General features: G+C 35.4%; 1 long non-coding RNA gene across 2 annotated transcripts; it reads right to left on the bottom strand.

The window, feature by feature from the left end:
- Window positions 1-1,207: 1,207 nt before the first annotated feature.
- Window positions 1,208-22,955, bottom strand: LOC111094309. Of its 2 annotated transcripts, XR_005384520.1 has the most exons (4): window positions 22,858-22,955; window positions 15,156-15,443; window positions 12,803-13,145; window positions 10,166-10,396 (listed from the first exon to the last, which is right to left on the bottom strand). It is a non-coding gene; the product is annotated as an uncharacterized LOC111094309 (long non-coding RNA). The 2 variants fall into 2 exon arrangements; XR_005384519.1 differs by lacking the exons at window positions 10,166-10,396; window positions 12,803-13,145 and adding an exon at window positions 1,208-1,335.
- Window positions 22,956-24,359: the final 1,404 nt, after the last annotated feature.

The raw sequence follows: 24,359 nt of genomic DNA, 5'->3' as shown, positions 1-24,359 counted from the left end.
ACCATAAGAGACTTAACTAACTATAGGAAACAAACTGAGGGTTGCAAAGGGGAAGTGGATGAGGGTAAGGGGTAACTGGATGACGGTCATTAAGGAGGACACCAGATATAATAAGCAATGGGTGTTTATATGCAACTGATGAATCCCTGACCTCTACCTCTGAAACTAATAATATTATACTACATGTTAATTACTTGAGTTTAAATAAAATAAGATTTTTTAAAGGGAAAAAATTAAATGCAAGTCGTAATTTAGCTCTGTGGATGGATCCTATTTTGTACATACCTGTATTATAGTGAGCCAGTATATTTAAAGTAAGGAGACTTTAGATTAATACATTGGGCTTAAAACCTATCTCTGATTTTTTGCTTTACAATGTTATTAACCTGCTCTGGGGCAATCTTCTCATTTCAGAAATGAGAATAATGTTTGCACAGCATAGTCCTGTAACACTTCAAGGCTGTAGGGGGAACACTGCTCTAGAATTTAGGGATCTAGGAGTTCCTCCTGGATGAAGTGAGGATTAGATTAAGGGCAGAGAGTAAGTACAAGTTGGCCAAATGAATTTGGAGTAGGGAAAAGAGAGGCCATATTTCAGGGAACAAGAAATAGATGGACGAATGCTTGGGATAAGAGTGATTAAAGTCCTGTCATGGACTATAGAATGAAGTTCAGAGGCAGTGGGAAGAAGTCAACAGAAGAGGAAGCAGGAGTAGAGACTTGTAAACTAAGTTCAAGAGTTTAGATACTAATCTAAGTAAATGTTACTAAAAGATTTTAAGCTTCTGATAAGGTCAAAATTTTGCAAAATGTTTTCTCTATTCACACACACACACACACACACACACACACAAATTCCAGGGAAGAAAGACTAGAGGCTGTTAAGCTAATTAGAAGCTGCTGCAATGTAAAATTTCCCCCAGTGGCTTCACTGTAGCACCAATGTCAGTGTAGGAGAGAGGTAGGGGAATTTGAAAAAGATTTAAAAGGTAAACACTGTGGGGCTTGACGATGGATTAGATTTGTGGGACCACCCATGAAGGAGAAGAGGACTGTGTGCACAGCACCCTGGTTTCTGGCTGGTGCAGTGGATTATCTCATTGATACTATACACTAGGAGAATGATCAAGATTGGAAGGGAAGTTAAAAGTCAATCGTTTTCCATTTAAATATGAGGTTCCAAAAAATAAAATAAAATAAATTTGAGGTTCCTGTGAAACACGCTGGTGGAATTGACTGTGTAGAGAGTCAGGACGGAAGTTCAGAAGAGAAACCTGGTGAGGACATCATTGAAGCCAACGGAATGGATGGTATCATCTCTGAAAAGCAGGAAAGCTAGAGCAGAAGGAAAAAACAATTTATAATAAAATGGCTAAGAACAATTCTATAATCACTAAAAAGAAGAAAATAATACTGCAAAGATTGTGGAAAAAATTCAAGAGAATTAGAAGAAAAATCACTCCTCTTTGGTTGGAAACTTCAGCATGACTTGTAATCATTGAAGTACTTATGATTTTATTTAATATCTACCTACCTATCTACTTACCAGTCGTCTATCATCTCTAATGTAATTATATATATAAAATTCAAGGTACTAAATTGTTTTTAAAAGTCAACATGAAAAATCCCCTAAGTCCATTTGGTCACAAATAAATAAGAAGTGTTTTGATAGCTTTGGCCTAATATTTTCGTTATGTTTTTGAGTATCCTGTGATTTATTGCTATCACTGTGTTTTACTGCAATTTTCAAATGACACCAAGAGTTCAAAGCTCGACCAGTACAAATAAAATGTTAACAGATAATGTGGATTTAAGCAATATGTACAATACGCGAACACATATAAATAGTTTTAAGCCAGTCACTATATTGGTTAATATGAAATAAAAATGTGTAAGGGTCATCTCAGCTCAGGTGCCGTGCCCAATAATGAAAGGAAAATCAGCCCCATCATTTAAATTGACCTATTCTTTAAAATCCTCTTAATGTTGTAGCAGAGGCAAAGCTCTACCTCTGCCCTCTTAGGGTCCGTGGCTGGGCCTGAGACAAAAGATCCATTAAATGAACAAACGATCCATTAAAAGGGGAAAAAAAAGCATACAGATTTTTACATGTATATGGACACCCCCCCACCCCCCCCCCACCCTCCCGTAAAAACACAATGACCCATAGAAGTGGCTTTGCCTAACCTTTCCACTTGGTTGAACAAAGACTGGCAACTGTTAAAGTTACTAACACGTATGGAGAGAACAAAGGAAAATAAAAGCAATTTTAACAAGACCTGTTAGTATGGCTCTTTTGGTCTCTACTCCCCCTCTCTGGTGGTAAGAACAACTCTTCCCTCCTGAAATAGGGAGTTTTATCTCCTACTTTCCAGAAGAAAAGGGGCGGTCAGCATGCCATTCTTGTACCTGCTGTTCTTCAAATGCCTTTAGCTCAAAATAATCCTTATACCAAAGTGCCCTAGATTGGAGGCCCATCCTTTAATATTTTAGGCATTAATTTCAGAGAAGAAATAGTTTGTAAGTTAAATGTTGCTGTTTATTTTTTTATTTTCCACCTTGGAGGGAATAATATTTCCCCCAGGATTTTTTTTTTCCCTTAATGTAACCATGTTAAATCTCCTACCATGTCTCTCATTCAGTCCAACTCTCTTAGGAGGAATCTCATTAAGAAAATGAAATTGCCCCTAATTCTATCACTATAGATAGCTCTGGATGACATAAAATTAATGCCGTCCCAGTACACTTCTGAAACGCAAACCAATCAAGATCTTATGCTGGTGAGGCACATTTAATTGATAACATTCAGCTAAAGATAGAATGAATGGTCTTTGACAATTCTAATGTGATAGCTGACATCTTTACAGCAAAAGAAGTAATTCTGATGGTTTCTTTTCAGTGTGAACCATATTTCAGTTATCAACATATGAAACTATGATAGTGACCTCTACAGTCTTCATAAGTGTGTTTTACAGATTGTTATTTCATGATTCTTTTTGCTACATGCCCACAGATTTAACTGCTAATAAGGATTCTCTTTCTGTTTCAGAAAAATTCTAAAATGTTATGCTTTGCTAATTACACAGGATATGGCAGTGGGAAGGTGTCTTGGATTACCCATTTTTTCAATTCTCCAAAGATTTAGAGAAGAAGTGAAAAGTTTTGCCAAGATTCACAGGTTATATTTGGAAAATATAGATTTGAAAAAACATATATGATATATATGTACATACAATATCTGAATATATGTGGGGGTGTGAAATATGTAGTTTTAGTTTAGATAATTATACAAAAAATTCACATGAACATTTTTCTGAATCGTTCATATGAGCAATTTATTTTTTTCTTTTTATTTTTTCATATGAACAATTTAAATCAAGTGCTACAAAGCAATGTGTGTCGGTGTGTTCTTTTTTATTTAGAGTCAAAAAGAAGACATGCTTTCCTAAACCAACATTTTGATTCTGAAATGCTTTGAGTAAAGAAAAGTAGTGGAAAACTGAAATCATCATTCAGTAGCAAGTAGTATACATAGAGAAAATTCAAAAGAATTTGGACTGTAGGCCTCAGTGCCTTATATACTGTACAAAGAAATGTAATTATAGCTGCAAAACATCCTCAGTCATATTTGTATTAATCTGATTTTTTGGTTTATTATTTCATGTGTTAATACTAAGTAGAGTCATCATAGTTATAGATTTCTACATAATTAAGAAATATTAGAATGAAAATAATTTAAAGTAATCCTTGATAAGTAATAAAATACTTCTCTCCCTTTAAAGTCTGTTGTGCACATTCTTCAGAGAAGGTAGCTTACCTAAATGTCAGCATGGAACAGTTTAGTGAGTGACCTATAAACTTGATTTTTTTCCATTGAGCATTTTACAGGAAAAATAAAATAAAATAGACTAACAAATGCCAGAAAAGAGGATGTTTTTTGACCTGATTCTCCCCCTTGATATTACAAATATGCATATTTGTTGAAATCATCATGAGTGGGCATTCCTACCTCATTTTTACCCAAAAGTTTTCAGCTTTGTGAAAAGTTTCTCTGCATATTCAAGCTTTGCTAGATCACAAGTAACTGGAGAAAGGTAACCCAACTGTCTCAAGAAATAAAACAGCACCATGGCCTTCATACTTGCATTTCATTGAGATACATTTACTGATGGCATTATTCTTCTAGTCACATAATTTCAAGTTGTAATGCTGAGGTCAAGATAAAAATATTTGCTTTTGTTTTGTTTTGTTGCAAGCTCTACCAATCTGTTCTAGAAACAGATTCCATTTCTCAGGACATCAGATTGCCAGAACTCATTCTAAATCAAAGTTACTGAAACTTTGTATAGAGATTACATCATGATAGACAGAAGGAAATGGTCTTTCAAGCCGTTTCACAAGTGACTCTCATGGAGATTTCTTATTTGAAACTTGCCCAGAACTATCATGTATACCTGACTTCCCTCTAAGAATTCTATTTGAATGGAGACAGAAAATTAAAAAAAATAATAATAATACGACAGTACCAAAAAATAAAATAAGAAAATATGCCACTGATAGAAGAAAACATCTAAGGAAACTCTGGAAAACAGCAAACAGATAACACATGATTGGAAATCAAAAAAGGATAAAAAAAAAAAAGAAAAAAAAGCTGTACACAAAATCAGCCAGGACTTAAGGAGGAATGCTTCTTGCCAGGACAGCCCCAAAGAAACTCATTGTCAAGAATCTCATAAACAGCCAGCTTTAAGATTATCATTAAAAGATAATAAACAGCCTGCTTGCCTCTGCCCATCCTTTAAACCCACATCTCCAACTACAGCAACCAAAGTACAGGAAAAAAAGAAAAAAAAGTAGGTGTTGGTGGTGAGAAGTAGAATTTATAAGGCTGTGAAAAAGAACTATAACCAAACCTGAGGTAAATTCTGATTTTCAAAATTGGTATGGGATCAAAAAAAAAAAAAAAAAGCACTCTGTCCATAAATAAAATAATAAAGTTTATCTCTTTATGAAATTAAAGTTTTTTGGATTACTCATTTCCCTGCTATCTGCCCTTGCTTTCTAAAGAAAAGTGTGCTCATTAGAATACTCTGCTCACTCCTCTGCAGATCCTACATCTGATTTTCCATTTTGGAGGGATCGGGGTCGTGGAATGAGACTTGTACAGTTGCTAAGAAACTCTTTCCGCCGTCCCCATGTTGTGGCACCTTATGTGATGTACACAACGGAGCATACCAGCAGCAAGAGCCAGAATTTTGAGACAAATAAGAATAGTACAAACTGATTACAGAATAATAACAGAACCACCAGCCACACGATAGTGTTTGGAAAGCAGTTATAATATGGAAACTTAAACGTTTTAAACTTTAGGATCATTCTGGATGTGTAGAATAAAGATTTTCCGTACGGTCCAGATTCAGTTTCCCGATTATCAATAACTTACATAAATAAGGTACATTTTCCACAATTAATGAGTCATTATTATTAACAACAGCTCATACTTTATTGTAATTTCCTCAGTTCTTTCTTCGAATTTATTTTTTTTCTGTTCTCAGATCCCATTTAAAGCACCACAGTACGTTCAGCAGTCTTGCCTTCTCACTCTTTTATATTGTGAGAGTTTTTCAGACTTTCCTTGCTTTTGATGACCTTGACAGTTTTGAGCTTTCCTAGTCAGATGTTTTATGGAACGTCTCTCAATTGGGATTTCTATGATGTTTTTCTCATGATTAGACCCGGGTATTTGGGGAGAAAGACTATAGTTGTACAGCGCATTTTATCACATCCTATTTAGGTCTATATTCTATCGATCTGACTTATCACTGTGATGTTAACTTAAATCACCTGGTTTAAGACAGTCTTTGTCAGGTTTCTTTACTATGAAGTTACTCTTCTTATTTCTCCTTCCCATCCTGTACTTTGGGGAAGAAAGCCCCTATCTGCAGCCCCACACTTAAAAAGCAGGGAGTTATGATTTACCTTCTCCAAGTGCAGAGTATCAAAAAAATATTTGGGATTCTTCTGCACAGGAGACTCATTTTCCTCCCTCATTTGTTTATTATGCTATCGTTGATTTATATCAGTACAGAGTCATGGACATTTATCTTGTGCATTGAGATATAACCCGATCCTACGGAAGTGTTGTGGTTCAAATTGTTCCCCCTATTTGGTCATTGGGGAGATTTTCAGGGTTCCTATATCACTTTGATATGATCTTTCTTTCTCCCTTTCTTTCCTTATTTACTGACTTATTTTTGTGAACACCGTCTTATTTTCTGGCATTTCAAGTTTTCCAGGCTCATCTTGTGTGTTTCCTGTTCTAGTCCCAGGCGTAGCCATTTTTTTTCCCAAAGAGAGTATGATTGTAAACTTACTCTAATCTGAAAATGTCTATAAATATCTCTATTTGTAACCACCTGTATCTATATTAAATTACACACGAGTGCATACTGATGACTCCAGTTCTGATCCATGTTCACATGAATTGTTGTAGGTTCTCCTTGCTTATTCATAAGCTCCCTGTTCCAGCAGTGACAGACTTGTCTGCTAACACTTGCTCCCGTTTAGTTAATAGTTTAATTCCATTGTACAGACACAGTGATTTCAGAATTTTAGCCTCTACTCTTCTGGGAAGATGGGTTAAGGGGACACATTGTCAGTTAGGGTGCAGGGTTTATGTTCAGTTGCTTTTGCCTTTATTGCCACTTATCTCCAAAGTTTCTCAGGCTAATACTTTACACCCTCACTATCTTCGGTAAAGTTGCTTCATATACTTGAAATATGTTTTAATTCTGTTGCCACAACTTGCATTCCATCCTGAGATACTCTGACCTTCTGAGATATATATATAATTTTTTTTTTTACACAGGTTAGGCTTTACAGTTTGCACTATGCATCCCACCGTGTGTTGATAAATGCAGTGTTATGTATCCATAATTTCAGTGTTGTACGGAGTAGTCTTACGCCCCCTCCAAAAAAATCTCTTTCTTCACCTCTTCTCTATCGCTGAGCACTTGGGAACCACTGATTTGGTTATTGTCTTTTTTTTGTTTGTTTGTTTTTTGTTTTTTTTTGTTTTTTGTTTGTTTGTTTGTTTTTTTGGTTATTGTCTTTAAAGGGATGAGCACTGAATGTTATACTCTATGTTGGCAAATCGAACTTAAATAAAAACAAATGTAAAAGAAAAAAAAAAAAGTGTTGCCTTTTCCAGAATGTCATATAATTGAAATCACAGGCTATGTAGCTTTTTCAGACTGGCTTCTTTCACCAACAATATGAATTTAAGGTTTGTCCATGTCTTTCCATGGCTTGAGACCTTGTTTCTTCTTAATCCTGAAGAGTATTCCAATGTACAAATGTAACACGGTGCTTACCCATTGACCTATTAAAGGACATAGTGGATGCTTCCATTTTGGGGGGGGGATTGTACATAAAGATTTCTCTGCAAATGTAAGTTTTGACCTGAGTTGAGTAAATACCAAGCATGTGTAACTGCTGGAGGATATGGTAAGAGTATGTTGGGTTTCAAACTATCTTCTGTGTTTAGAAGTCAAACTATCCTGTGTCATTTTTCAATCCCACCGGCGATCAATGAGAGTATCCTTGCTGGCAGCTGATATTATCGGTTTTTGTTTTTGTTTTGTTCGTTTTGCTTTAATTTGCATCCATTCTAATCGGCGTATAGTGGTATCTTGTTTTAATTTGTAATTCTTTAATGACACATGATGTTGAGCAAAATTTCATATGTTTTTTTACCATCTATGTAACCTCTTTGATGAAGGATCTTCTCACACCTTTGCCCATTTTTAATTGGATTTTGTGCTTTTTGTGAATTTTAAGTTTTCTTTGTATATTATGTACACACACATATATGATAAAGAAAACAGTTCAACTTCTAATCTTTTTTTTTAAACTTAAGAATTCACTAGATATTGATACATCTTAAAGAAGACAAATCTGAAATTTGCTTGTTCTTTGGGTTCACTTGTTTAAATTTCCTTTGGGTAAATTAAATTTAAAATTGCTTATTAAAAACAGATTGCTTATAGAAACCTGAGGAGCAAAACACACAAAATATTAACTTCTGTTATAAGATAAAAACTGAATAGTTTGTTCTTATTGGATAATGTAAGAAAAGCTCTTTGTCTTGAATTCACTAGTTATTTATTACCAAAGACCAATAACTTCACAAAATAAACAAAAGTTGCTTTCCAAACACTCAATTCAATCCACTTGAACATATAGACAAGACTGATATTTATGTTTTTCATTGGTTATTTGTTTAACATCTAAACAAGATCATTTGCTCTATAAACATTATCTTGGCATAGTTTGTTATGCCAACCATCATTATTTATTCAGAATAGAGAAAAAATGTGAAGATGTTTCAATTGTTTGATATATTTAACTATTGATGCTAAGCCTAGGCTTATGTTCAGAAAACAAAAAGTACTTCTTATGCTATCTGGATAATTTCTGCTTTACATTAAAAAAATGAAAATTCTAGATATAAACTAGGATTAAATTGATATTCAAACAAGTTATATCTACAAAGTTTATAAAACATTTCAGATTACATGTGGCTTTAATGATCAGCACTCATCACTTTTGGATAGTGAGGCATCCCTGATGTGATATAATAAAAATGGTTCATGATGTAGTTTCTTTCTGTTCGCCTTGCCAAAATTATTAGGAAATTGATGTATTTATAGGAAAAAAAGATATAAAATATATATTTAACTGATCTGTTCCCAATTCTAGTTATCTTTCACAGTCACCTTGAAGGAGACTTTCTCTACCATCTTGTGTATGATCATATAATAAGGGCCAGTTTAAAACAAAACTGTTATTACAAAAATAATAATTAAGAATCATAAGTCAATGATATTTTGATATATTTTGTATTATACTAGAAAATAAAATATTCTACATTTCATGCATTTCATTCTTTTTTACCGAAATGTCTCTTAATTAATAAATGTTGATATTCATTATGGAAGAAAATTTGTTTATTTAGATTTTAGCACACAGTGAACTTAATATAAATGGTATATTTAAATAGTGTTCAGTTATTTGATGAATACTTTCAAATTAATTAAAAACAAAGATAAAAACAAAAGTAAAAATGAAAAACATCATTAAAAACTTGATTCAATAAACAGAAAAGAATTATACCTCAATTTAAATCAAATCTTGTTCAAGGCATAAAAATTTCAAATTTTGGTTTTTGGCTGAATTTCTTTTTTTGTATTTCAGTAGTACTCATAAATAACAATTATGTCGGAACACAGATGTTAAAAGCTATGACTCATACCTTTTATTAACTACTGAAAATGTTGATTTGTATGTAGAATAATGTCTAGATTGAATTCTGACATGCAAATAATTTTTGGTGCTGTAAAAGCACAGCTTTAGAAAAAAAAAAAAACTGAAGGGGTTTTAGAAACAGCAAAAACAAAGTCTTATCATGATTAGCATTTAACTTTAACTACAAGCTACATTTTCACTAACCATTGTCAAACCTTGTCCCTACCATCATTATTACTTTAAATCTGCATTGGAAATCGGTTGCTGACTAGTGTCTTGTTCTAATCCTTTTCTTTTTACCATAAAAATAGTTTTAAATCAATTCTTTACATTACTTAATCCTTCAGACTTAATTAAATTCTGAAGCACCATTATCTGACTTGTATTGTGTTATAACAGGGTGATCCCATGGGTTATGTTGCTGCTGGCTATTTTTCCAAAAGCTGTTTTTATGGATGCTTTGAGCTCACTTGCATTGTCAGAAATTGGTTATAACTTATTTTAACAAAAGTTTGACAAGTGTGATTTTTCTTCACCATTAATGCAACAAAGTGAAGAGCTGGAAATACCCTTCACAGCCACAGCAACATTGTCCAGGGGGTATATAACAGTGGAATTTCAAAGACACAGATATGCAAAGTGTGAATCGGGGATTGTTTCATCCTCAACTAAATAACTGGCATACAGAATTAAAATTTATTGTTCTAATTATATTGTTTACACTGGAGATTTTTCGTATTTTGCATGATCCATATTTAGTATCAAGGACACTTTATGCTCTTCTCTTTCTTTCAAAGCTGTTTTATTTCCAATTTACAAAGCTGTTATATATCTAATTTGGCAGGAGTAAACTGTCTAATTCTCTTCTATTCACAGCCATGGTGAAACAATTTAAATTTACATTTCTATGAAGTCTTGAAATTTTTTACTAAATATGCGTATAGTCTTTCATTTAAGTAGTCCTCCTACCTACTATTTACATTATATCCTCCTGAAGTTAGCTCTGGCTCTATTGAAGAGGTTTATAAATTTGTGTAATCCACATAAAAATATACTTAAATGTTCTTGAGTCATTTGCCATGGAAGAAAGCTGAAATGAAGAAATTGCACAAAAATCTAAATAAGAAATACAGTATACATGCATTAGAAAGAGACTATAACCTCTAAAATGATTAATATAGCACACAAACACGTTTAAAGTATAAATATTAGAATGCATTTACAAAATCTATGCATTGATACACATCTTCCAGCCTTGTCTTAAATTGGCCTGGTTACAAACATTTAGTTTCCTTCTTAAGTGAATATGGTGAAGTACTATTTTTTATTTAATTTCAAAAGTAATCAGATTTCTTATTCAAATGTGCTCTGGGAGGTTTTTTAGATAACATCATTTTTTTTTTTTTTTTTGATGGATGTGTTTGGAGTTCAGTGGTATTGAACACAATACCAACAAAAATTCCAAATTGAAGATGTGGAAAATAAAAATTTAGTGCCAGAAGTAGGCTTAGTAATTATGTAGTTAATTCCCCTCGTTTTATAGCCTGATGGACTGCAGGAGAGCAAGAGCACTTGCTGTTGACGGACTCAGGAGAGTAAATGAATTGCAGAGCTAGGATTTGAACCCAGATCTCCCAGGGACCTAACTGCCAGAAAAAGTACTCCTTGTGCTACACTCGTCGACAACATTAGTATTTGTAGCTGTGTGCCATTAAACCAAGTCTACAGATTCTTCTCACTGTCTTGGAATTAAGTTTTTAATTAGATTCCTTATCCACATTATTCTGACTCAAATCTGTGGTCTAAGTTTAACTTGAAAAAAGCACAAAAGGTAGGTTGTGTGTCAAGGTAAAGACCTATGAATTTCCCAGAAATTCATAACAATTTTGCAAATATGATCTGGAGTTAGTCAAAGGTAAACAATGTCAGGTATATCACGTGCTAAAGTTGTAAAATTCCCCAGAAGATCTCCTGAGTTACTATCTGTGAAATGGAGAGTGGGAAATTTGGGGAACTGACCCAGTCATTCTATCTGTCATTCCCCACTGAGTTAATCAAAGATTCCCACAGACAAAATAATTTCTATTAATTATAAGTAAAATTGATGTTTTATTAATTGTATGTAACATTTTTCATTGTGATACACTTAAGATAACATCATATTAAATTTATTGACATGATTTCCCTGTATTTACACTCCAAAGGATTCTAATCTAGCACCACAACTTTTTAAATAACTTTTCAATGTGTAAATTCTAATTGTCCTTTTTTCTTCTTTCAAAAAATAACAGCTTTATTAAATTTAATCTGCATGCTATACAATTTGTCCTATTAAAGTGTACATTAGTCACTTTAAGATATTCACATAGTTAAGGAACTCTTGCCACTATCTAATTTTAGAATATTTTATTCATTCCCTAAAGAAACCCCTTAGGCCCTTTCCCTCAGTTCCTGTCAACCATTAATCCACTTTCTGTCTCTAAAGATTTTCCTATTCTGGAAATTTCATATAATGAAATCATATAATATGTGCTAAATTGGGACTCACTTATTTTACTTAGCATAATATTTTGAAGGTTCACTCATGGTGTAGCCACGTATGAACCCTCCATTCCTTTTTATTACCAAATACTGTTCCATTGTCTGACCCTATCATAGTTTGTTGATCTACTCATCTGTTTCTTAGATGCCTTTCATCAGGTCGAAAAGTTACCTCCTATTTCTAGTATTTGAGTATTTTTATCCTGATTGGGTATCACTTTTTCTGCCTCTATTAAAAAGATTTTATTCTTGGGCACCTGAGTGGCTGAGATAGTTAAGCATCTGTCTTCAGCTCAGGTCATGATCTCTGGGTCCTGGGATGGGGCCCCGTGTCTGGCTTCCTGTTCAGTGGGGAGTCTGCTTCTCCCTCTGCCTCTGCCTCTACCCCACGCATCCTCATTCATGTTTGTACTCCTCTCTAAGAGAATACATGAAATCTTTAAAAAAATGATTATGTTTTCCTTAATCTATTAATATCTTGCATCAAAATGAATTATTTTTAGCTATTGAACAAACCTTCTAGACCTGGGGTAAAGGCCACTCAATCAGGGTGCATAGTGCTTTTTACATTCAATTTGTTATTATTTTTTAAAGGATTTTATTTATTTAGAGAGAGAGAGTAGGGGGAGGTGCAGAGGAAGAGACTCTCAAGCAGGGCTCTGTCCCACGACCTCAATATCATGAACTGAACCAAAACTGAGAGTCAGACACTTCAGCACTTAACTGACTGAGCCACCAAGGAGCCCCTTCTATTATTTTGATAAAGATTTTTATGTCTATTTATAAGGGATATTAGCCTATGATATTATCTGATTGAGATGACCTCGATTTTGGCATCGGGATAATACTGGCTGCATGGAATGAGTTAGGAGGTATTCTCTGCTTTTTGGAAGATTTTCTAAGGAATTAGATTAATTTTTCTTTACATGTTTGGTATAATTTACAGTGTAGTTACCTGGGCTTGGGCTTTTCCTTATGAGAAGATTTAAATGTACTGAGGCCATTCCCGTAGAGGTCTATACATAGATTGTTTCTTCTTCAGTCATTTTCAGTAGTTTATGTCTTTCTAAGAATGTGTCCTTTTCATCTGAGTTGTCTGATTGGTTGGCCTATGGTTGTTCATAATAGTCAACTTTTAATTCTCTTGGGGCAGGGCTGGTGTGGAACCCCAAACTCACCCTGTCTCCTCCAGGTTCCGTGTGGCCACAGGTTTCCACAGCCACCAAAGTTGTGAAGCTGCTCGTTGAAGGCTTACAGGGAGCCAGGAAGGAGCTGGCAATAAGTCAAGTTAAAACTTCCTGAAATTGAAAAGTTTCCCTTGGTGTAGTTTTCATTAAAATTTCCTCTTGGTATTCCATTAAGATAATAGAAAACTCTTCAAAAACGGTAGGTGTCAGTAAACTTAATATACAAGTGTGAAACACACCATATTAAACATCAGGGGTGGCTTTGTAGAATCTGCCTTTATGGATCACCTGATATAATTACCTTTTAAATCTGTTGATTTCCTTTTTTTGATATTTAAGTGATGAAAATTACCTTGCTGGCTGACATTACTTTATTCTTATACTTATGGCCGCAATGAAATAAGACTTCAGTTTAAAAGAGAAGAAAAATACTTTGAAGATCTCACATTTAAAATTATTCTACTTTAAATTTTTTCCCCTGATGTGCTCAGCCTTGTGTGTCAATGAGTTTGCAGTCAGAAGAGGCTGATTTGCTGTTGAATTTCTGATGCTAAACTTGTAGTTAATCTCCTCAGGAGTATTGTTAAAATCCTGTAACCTGCACTGGAGCCAGTTGGCTTTGGAAAAAGTACTATTTTGGTCTTTTAGGTTATGTGTGTTTTTTTTTTTCTGTGTTTCAAGTTTTTATTTAAATTCTAATTAGCATATAGCATCATATTAGTTTCAGGAGTAGAATTTAGTGATTCATCACTTACCCTCAACACCCAGTGCTCACCACAAGTGCCCTCCTTAATCCTCACCACCATTTAACCCATTCCCTTCTCACCTCCCTCCACCAACCCTCAGTTTGTTCTCTATAGTTAAGAGTCTCTTTCATGGTTTGCCTCTCTTTTTTTTCTTTCCCCTGTGTTCATCTGTTTTGTTTCTTATATTTCACATATTAGTGAAGTCATATGGCATTTATCTTTCTCTGACTGGCTTATTTCTCTTAGCATAACACTTAGCATAATACTCTAGCTGCCCTCTTATTTTTAAGAAGATCCAGATTGCTGGAAATTTTTATGTTGCCTTAATTCTCCTTTTTGCATAATAATTTTATAGTCATTGACGCTGCACTGGATTGGATAATGGCTGTGGAGCAAAATCCACTGGTTTTAAGTGCTATGCACTGTGCATTTCAGGTGACTGGCTGACTGCAGTCATTTCTTCCACTGACCAGTGGAATTTCATACTATGTGCAAACGACTGATTCTTCCATAACAGCTGGCTTCTCTGAACATTCATGATCACCCACAGCCTTAGCACCCAGAGTTCTTTATGTTCAATCTACTAAAAATCTATGACCCAAAGCAACCTTGCTACTTTGAAGTATTTCGGGACAAGAGCAGATACAACTATGCATGTGCTCCTCTCTACATGTTTTTGAAAGTTTTGTGTACAACAAAATACTTTATTTTAAATTAAAGCTTCAGAAGATAAATGAAATCTATGGTGTGTGATATTTAGCAAACTCAAAGTGAAAGGAGTCTGTTTAAAATGATATCACCTAACCAAGTCTATATACCTAGATTTGCTACATATGATCATTAATCTTATATATTGATTGCTGATTTAAACAAAAAAGACAAATGTACCAATTAGAAAAAAATGCAGAGAAGAAAACATAAAATTACAACCACTTATAATCTTACCACACGGAGACTGGTAGTATGTATGTTTTAATGTTTTCCTTTATGGCAGTTAATGGATGAAATCCAACACACAAATTAATAGATGAGCACGGAAATGGAAATCTATATGCTTCTACACATAAGGCGACACTGTATAATTTACACCTTGCTTTATTTTCTCCATATATAAGGATCTTTCTGCCATTAGATTTTCAATATTCACAATGGCTGCATGTTGTTCCATTATATGCACCTGTTGGTTCACAATCTCTCTGGGAACTTCCCAGGTATTATTGAAACTGGCCCTCGCACACATGGAGGGAAGATGGGTGGTGGCAGGTTTGATATGCAAGGGAACTGCCTTGAGAAGCTTGTCTTGGGCAGCAGGAAAATGAGTAGATTTCTGTACCCACCTCCTGGAATCTTAGAAGTTTCTATCTAGAGGCCTTACCTGGCTTTTGTCATATACCCGGTCCAGATAGCTTCCACACCATATCTGTGTCTCAAGGCTGTGTCCTTGGAGCAGCTTCTGTTGAAACCAACATTCCGAGAACTGGCAAGGGGGGTAGGGATTATCCAATTCTAGCTTGCAGATCAGAGGGTGGTCACGTCTTCTTTACCACCTCCAGTATTTCACCAGTTATGGGCTCTACAATCACGTATGCCCCTCTTCCTTAATGCGCACTCAGCAGACAGCAAGGTGCTTCATTAGCATGGAGGTAGCTCGTTTGGCAGCAATCTGGTAGCGTTGGAGGCAGAACCCACAGTAACAACATGGGCACATGCAAAAGAAAACACAGGTTAGATGACAATTCCCAGGGTCAGTGACAACTCTTTCCACCAACAGCCCCATGAACCCAATTATTGATTTATTAAATTCCTCTAGGCTTGGGGTCAGATCACTCCGGACATCCACTTGTGCCCTCGTGTAATTTACTACAGATGATGCATCACCAGACTCATCAGGTATGAACACACAACATTCCGTTTGGATACTAGCACGAGTGCATCGTTGTAAGGCAGTAATAATAGTTTGGACTCAGGGAAGAAAAAAAGGATTATTATTTATTAGTCCTTGCCAATCACAGCATCTGATGTACTGGCTATGAATACTTTAAAAATAGTGAATGGAATTACAGAAATAAAACGTGGAGGATGGATTGCGACTCAGGCTTAGGAAGCTTATGCTGCATGGAATTGTGACATTGCTCAGGTCACTGTAAATTACAGAAGTTTTATGCAAAATCAAGTGACTATTTTGGTACAAGAATATCAGCTTTGTGGGTTGTTAGTATGTTGGATGCTGCAGTTGATACTAAATTTGATAAGCACATTTCTTCCCTAAGCACACATGGATATGGAAAAAAAAATGAGGCTCTCAGCAAAAATTAGTTTTCAATTTTTAGTGCAGGTATACAATAGATAAAATTCAATAGCAAAGATTTTCTGTTGACTGTATTTTCACATTCAAGTATGCAAAATAAAGTTTGTGAATTAAGTATTTTTAAAATTTAAATTTAAATTTTAAAAATATACTATGTTCTCAGCCACTATTTTATTAATCTAACTTATATAACCCCTTTAGCCCCATCATACATGAGAGACTACCTTAAGTTTTTAGGTTCTGAAGTAACCACAACCAAAGAAATGATGCCAGGATCCTCTTTTAGGGCCCTCACCTACGTCAGTCATCAGCCTGACTTCTCTCTGGCTGTGGCTAAGCAGAATAAAAAACTGGGGAGAAAGAATTTGAACTGGTTATGCCATGGGTGATTAACACATAAGATAATTACTTTTGACAAGAATCCCCTAGGTCTTTATTTTGGAATTTAACTTTCAAAGGAATTATTTCATCTTTATTATTTCCTTAGGAGCTTCCTAATGGGAGACAGCGCTTTTAAAACTTGGTGTATTCTAATGCCCTTCAATCTCATCCCAACCCTTATGATGAATTTTATTCTACTTATATGCTTGAACCAAACTTGGGACAAGAAATGAAACAGACTTCAGTATAAAATAACTTTGGAGTTAATTTATGTCTTCACTGATTGGTGGTGATATCATTTGAATGCAAAATTCATATTGCCAAATAGCAGTTCCAGAAGTAGCCACGGAAGAGAAGAGGAGAGCTTTTATTTTATTTTTCCCACAAATGGAGATCAAGTTTATTTTAATTCAGGTGGAAATACTGTTAAACAATGCATTCACTTGATTAGGATTTTCCCTAAAAGTAATTTTTCATAAATAATAAAATTGATATCTTGTTTCTGTCAATTAAGTTTCCTTTCTCTTTCTCAGAAATTAGATTAGGAAAATGGAAGCCATGTAATTTTTTGTCTCTGTCTGAGGCATGAACATTTGCCTCCTCCTAACTTTAAGGAGTCATTGAATCACAAATTACACATTTCAACATAGGCTAAAAATTCCCAGACAAAATGTAGTTAATGAGGAGATCATGAAAAAGACTTAGAATGGCACTCACGTTTTTGATGTCTGGAACTTGGAAATAGTGGGCTTTTCTAACCCTGCATATCTCCAAAGTACTGGGCCCCTAGTCAATTATTTTTTAGAGATTTTATTTATTTATTCATGAGAGAGAGAGAGAGAGAGAGAGAGGTAGAGACACAGGCAGAGGGAGAAGCAGGCTCCATGCAGGGAGCCCGATGCGGGACTTGATCCCAGGTCCCCAGGATCATGCCCTGGACCCAAGGCAGGTGCTAAACCACTGAGCCACCCAGGCTGCCCACCCCCTCCAACCCCCCCAGTCAATTTTGATTGCAGGCCATACCCAGAGAATGCCCCTGTTAGCACCGCCGCATTCCACCTCTCTAATCTCAAATTGATTAATTCCTTCCTAAGATTCTTCTTTGTTCTCTGTCCCCTTTGTGATAAACAAACATGTGCTCTGACTTGTCCTAGTCTCTTTTGTTAGATGTCCAGGTTCTTGTAAGCATATGATCTGCCTTCCAATCTATTGAAGATAAGAAATTTATCATGTGTGCCATCGCATAACAGGTGTCATCAGATTTCCAACTTCGATATTTACATCACAGTGTAAGAAGTCTGATTTATAAGATGCAGATTTTACCTCCAATGTCAGTACCTCCAATACTAGATTTAGTGTTACATGAAGGCAACACAATTGTAACAAAGAGATCTTAAATGTGACTTAAATAAAGATTTTTTGCTTGCATAAAATCCAGAGGAGAGAAATTCAGACATGGCCCTACCGCCTTTAGCATGTAGTGCTCCTCACTGTGTTTTAAGCAGTTCTAGGACACCTCACAATATGTAGGAAATGAGGGGAAAAAAAAAGTATGTAATAGCTTTCTTCCAGAGATTGTAAAGAAATGTGGGGTCATTTCCTGTCATAGGCCTTTGGCCAGAACTCGGTCACATGGGCAAAGCTTGCCATGAGCAAGGCTTAGGCATGCTATTGATAGGTAAACTGCCATCTTCCCAGAAAAAAACCTGGGAAAAGACAGGCAACAGATGTCCATTGGGCAATTGGCTGTTCTCTTCACATGCTGAAATAATTTATTTTGAGTCTTCCTTTACAGTTCCTTCCTTACAAAGCTGATTTTATGGCATCTTAAAATCATAAAGGAGGGTATAAATATGAATTTGAACTATCATTATAAACAGCAATTCAGAGAAAACCACTTAAAGTTGATGATTTTTAAGTATGTTTTAGAGCTCGGTGATAATGTTAGCCTTTCCATAACTAACACAAGTTCATATTACACATTCTAATGTTTAAAAAATCTCAGCTAACAAAGTTATTTAAAATCTTTCCCCTAGGTCAAGATTCTGGTCTCTTCATAGAACTTAAGTATTTTGTTTCCCTGGACAAACAGCCTCACGTTTTTTTTTTATTCTTCTCAATATCTTAGTTGACAAATATTTTGACCACTTTTATCATTAGGATCCCTTTCCAACAGACTTTTTTGAAGTGAGCTGGCTCTCGGCTAGAAGGTATACCTTCTACTCTAACAATTTTCAGTGTGATACTGCTTATCTGGGTCTTCTTCAAGGGTCTCTCAGAAGCTGTAATCAAGATGTCAGCCAAAGTGTCAGTCATCTCAAGGTCTTTACAAAGAAGGATTCACTTCCCAGCTAACTCACATGGTTGTCGGTAGAATTCAATGCCTTGTGAGTTATTAACTAAAGTTCTCAGCTCCCTTCTGATTGATGGCTACAGACTTCCTTGTTTTGTTTTGTTTTTTTGCCATAATAGCTTCTCCAATATGGCAGTCTGCTTCATCAAAGCATTCAAGTCCACAAGGTAGTGAAAACAGTCTCCAAACATAATGGAAACCAATGGCTTCTGTGACCTAATCACAGGAGTGACATCCTACCACTTTTGCTGTTTTCTATTTAAAAGGGAGTTGCTTGGGACACTTTGGTGGCTTAGACGGTTAAGCTCAGATCTTGATCTCAGGGTCTTGAGTTCAAGTTCTGCATTGGGCTCCTAGCTGGGTATGGAACCTACTTAAAAATAAAATAAAAAATAGAAGTGCAACTTTAATAGGTGCAACTCACACTCAAGCAGAAGGAATTACACAGGGTGTGAATATTACTGTGGCCCACCTTAAAAGTCTGTCTACCATACAAACCATGCTTAAATTATGTGGACTGAAGAAATGTGGCCCAGGACATCAAGCCATTTGCTACTGTAAAATATTTAAAATGCCTTAATATAGTAGATTCATAGGAAGTTATATCATTCCACATGAACATGTAAGTGAAAAATATGAGCATAATGCATGTTAAAGTAGCCCTTATATACATTCATACTTTCCTCAAAAATAAAATAGGATAAAGGAAGTAATTATTAATCTATATATTTACAGTAAGAGAAACTGAACATCCAAGGATTGCTATGGTTTTAAAGTTGAATGGTTAACACAACAACATAGACAAGCTCATTCAAATTGCCAAACTTAAAAAATAATAAACCAATTTTTCAATATCATTACATGATTATAACCAAATTAATCATGACTAGCAAAAACACTAATCAAGCCATGTAAAACAAATTATATGCTTGAAAGATTTACAAATGAGTCAAGCTTAACCTAGCTTTTCTGAATTGAAATCCTCATTAAAAGATCTTTATCCCACTGGATTTAAGTAAAAACCAAGCAGGACAATAAGTGCCTCCTTTCTCTTAGAGAGAGTAGAGGGCTAATGGAGGTTGGGAGCTATAATTTATTCATTTTAACAATGTAGGCAAAATAAAGTGACTCTTCCCTTTTGGTAGTAAACTGGTTTTTTAATGATAATTATAAATTATTTTAACAAGTGATATATTATTTTTTAAACTTTTCTAAAAATTTGAACTTTTAAAGAGAAAAAGTAGGAAGAACTTACCCAAAGTTACTGTTTAAGAGATTATAAATCATGGTAAGAACACAGTGTCTATTTATTTACGTGACTAAGTGTGCAATATTGATATATATATATAAATCTATATGTCTACACATACACACTCCACATTTACAGGGACAGATATGTATTTTATAGGACAGATATGTGAAAAAGTTATAACTCGATTATGACAATAAATATATTTGAATTCCATATCTTTGCATTTTTCAAGTATAGATTTTCATGCTTAGGTAAATCAAAAGTAATTTTGTAAACAATGATATAAAAACAAATTCATGGATTTGTTATGTGCTTTTTTATTCATAAACAATAGTGAAACACAAAAACGCCCACACTCTTGCCCCCAAACTGAAAATTTACTACAAACATAACAGTGGTTAACCATTTGATGATTTCTAACAAATTTTAAGAAAAGTATGAAGTCAGGGATTTCAATTCGATATTAAATAAAATTTTATGTGAACTTTATGCACTTCTTTCAATTTGGGGTGAACTAAAGCTAAAACTTTATTTGTGTGTGTATATGTGTGTATTTCTTTTTTGTCATGATTGTAACTTTGACTCAATTCAGACTCCTAGTCAATATTTAATTTTGATAGTATTAAACTTAGGAAAAATATTAAGAAACACAAAGAGTGCAAAAAATATTCTATTACACTTAACTGAGTATTAAAAAAGCCTAACTTATTATTACCACATAACTGAAGCTATTTTTAATGCCATTCTTACTTTATGAAGAGATTTTGTTTTATGAACTTAAATTAATTAAATGAAATGACTTTTGATATTTATTTAAATAATCACATTTTATCTTTCATTTATTGTAATACATTAAATTACATTAACAGAGTTCATTTTATGGCACCAAAAAAATAACACCTACACGATTTCAGGGTATAACTAAAATAAAATATTTCTAGATTTGGTACTCTTAAATTTTATTAAATAATATGAAAAGCTATTATAAGACTAATCTTCAATGTCTTCCTACCACCTCATGCTCTATACTCCCTGCTGTACTCCAGGTTCTTTTTTATTTTATTAATTTTTAAGATCTTATTTTTGAGTAATCTCTGCATTGAGATGGGGCTCAAACTCACAACCCTGGGATCCAGTCAGGTGCTCCACTGAATGAGCCAACCAGGCGCCCCCAGGGTCTTTATCATAGTTTGCTTTCAGTACTTTGATCTGTCATTGTCTCTATAGGAAAGATGGCACTCTCAAACTAGAATAATTCAAGGAAACTTTAAAAAAGAAGCTATTTCGAAAATGGTGGAGAGGGTCTATGAGAACCACAAGTTAACATTTGAAAACTGAGGATATTAGAGGGAAAGGGGTTATCAGAAACCAAAGAGGATCACCCATTTATAAATTACATGGCCAGTCATTAACAGCCAGGAAGAAATTCATGGGATTAGGTATCCTGATTTTATTCTGATCTCTCCTTTCAATCTCATTCTGGGGCTACTATGTATTGAAGAAATCAACCACAAATGGCGCCCGGGTGGCCCAGTCAGTTAAACAACTCCCTTCAGTTCAGGTCATGATCCCAGGGTCCTGGGATGGAGCCCCACCGTGGGCTCCCTGCTAGCAAGGAGTCTACTTCTCTCTCAGACTCCCCCCACCACCATTTCCTCTGAATCTCTGCCATAAATAAATAAATAAATAAATAAATAAATAAATAAATAAAAAATTCTTTTTTTTTTTTTATTTTTTTTAAAATTTTTTTTTTAATATTTATTTATTTATGTATGATAGTCACAGAGAGAGAGAGAGAGGCAGAGACACAGGCAGAGGGAGAAGCAGGCTCCATGCACCGGGAGCCTGATATGGGATTCGATCCCGGGTCTCCAGGATCACGCCCTGGGCCAAAGGCAGGCGCTAAACCGCTGCGCCACCCAGGGATCCCTAAAAAATTCTTTTTAAAAAAGAAATCAACCATAAGCCAAAGGAGGAGGAGCCAGATGATGCAGTCCCTATAGAGCAGTAGCTAAGGAGAGAGGAGGAGTAAATAGGAGATAGCTGGCCGACCAGCAGATAAGATTTACAGAAATTATTGGAAGATTTACCACCTGTGAGCTCAAGATATTTAAGGCTTGAGTGGGTGGGATCACAGGCTGTGTTCATTAATTGGCCTGATCCAGAAGAAGAGTAAGCTTTCTCCAATCTTCAGGACTGGCTGAGAGAGAGGTGGGGGGCCAGTGGGAGGAGAGACCCTGTCTAGTGTTCAGTCATGCTGAGGGAAATTTAGGGCCTTTTAGTTAACGGTCTCTATTTCTCCAATGGTTACTTTTATTTAAGTTTAAGGAATTTGCCATTCGGCCCTGTTTTTTACTTTCTGTGTTCAACCAGGTATGAATAATTCACCGGGGGTGTTTCTGATGTTTCCGGAGCAAGCTTAGCCTTATGCCTGTGCATAGTCTTCCACACCACCAGAGATAAGTAGGGTTTCAGCAAGGCCTCTGGCGGTCTCTGCCCTGCCGCTGGATCTGTTAATTCCTGGTTGGTCTGCCTTTGTGATGCTTGCCCCAACTGGTACCATGACCGCAAGCTAGCCCATATTAGCCTTCTCTAATTATTTGCCACTGAGATCTCTATTGTTTTTGACAGTGCCCTGGGCATATATTTTTCCCCACTCCACTCCAAGTAAAATTTGCCCATCTGGCAGTGCAGCAAGACCTCTGCTGTTTAAGGCTTGCCCTATACATTGGGGGAATGGAATACAGTCCCTAGCTGAAATGCTACAGACTCCTAATTCTCACCAAGATTTAGTGGGTTTTCTTGAATAAATAGTGCTTCCCCACTTGTTAAATCTTCAAGTGGTTGTTCTGACAACTTTATTCAGTCCCATCACTGCTTTGGGGAAATAGGATTATGATTAAACAAACTCCTCATTCTACCATTCTGGAAGCCTTACCCCCCTCCACATTCTATACTTTTTTTATCCAGAATTTTCTTGTCTCTAGATTATATAGGATATTCCCTATCTGTGAGGTTAGAAAGGTCATTCCCGGAAGTGCTTAAATAGAAGATATATTTTTCCCTTTTTCACACCATTTATTGACATTATTGACATGATTTATGACAATCAAAAATTGTCAGTAGCCTGATTGCTGAACATCCCTTAATTAGGATTATATTATTGTGGTTTATAATAAACATGTATTTGGTTTTCATCCACGTTTCTAGCACAAACCTACAAAAATCTTTGGAATTTCCTAAGTGATGAGAGCTATAAATGTATCTTTTGTTATGTTAAAGTGGTGACTTTTGTGTTAATGAGCCCCCTAAGGTTGGGGGGCTACCACCCTCTGACCCCAGGATAGGGAGGGGACACAGGGGCTGCAGATTGAATCAATCATCAATGGTCAATGACTTAATTGGCCCATGTAATAAAGCCATCATAAAATCCCAAAAGGTGGGATTCAGAGAGATATTTTCTCTCTTCATCCGGCCATTGATTTGTATCCTTTACTATCCTTTGTAATAAATTGGTAACCTAGTGAGTTCTGTGAGCCATTCTAGAAAATTAATCCAATCCAGGTAAGGAGGTTGGTCATTGGGAACCTCTGATTTATAGCTAGTTAGTCAGAAGCACAGGTCACAACCTGGCTTGAGGTTGGCATCTGAAGTGGAAATCTGTCTTGTCGTTGAGCCCTCAGTCTGTGGAATATGTGCTATCTCCTGGTAAATAGTGTCAGAATTGAATTATAGGATACCTAGCTGACATCCAGGGCATTGCTTGCTTGGTGGTACAGAAGAAACTCCCCTCCACACTTCAGAACAGGGTGCAGAATCCAAAACGAGGGCTTTCCATTCATGCCATGCTATGCCATTCCATTCCACTCTATACTTCAGAAAAAAATAATAACCTCTCCTAACTGGTCTCCCTCCTTGACCACCTTAAAACCAATGCTCCACTATACTACCATCAAAGATCTAACTATAATTCTGACCATGGCACACAGGTAATTGCTTAAATATTTGGTAGGGATACTAACGCTTCTCCAAAATTATAATTTTCTGCCTTAGCTAAACCATTCCTACCTCTGTGCGTCATCTTTATTTACCCTGTAGTTGTGCTTTATCTTTTAGCAAATGCATATGACTATAGTTCCTTAGTACATGCCATATTCGTATGGCATTTCGTATCTCAGCAACTTAGAATGTGTAAATTACCATGTATGGATTATCTTTCCCTAATATTTGATTACCATTTATCTATCCTTCAAGAATAAACAAGTACACATGATCAGAACCCTCA

Source organism: Canis lupus, chromosome 36 (assembly GCF_011100685.1).
Source record: "Canis lupus familiaris isolate Mischka breed German Shepherd chromosome 36, alternate assembly UU_Cfam_GSD_1.0, whole genome shotgun sequence".
NCBI lineage: Eukaryota > Metazoa > Chordata > Mammalia > Carnivora > Canidae > Canis > Canis lupus.
Note: the sequence above shows the minus strand (reverse complement) of the source record. Positions and strands in the feature narration are given on the sequence as shown.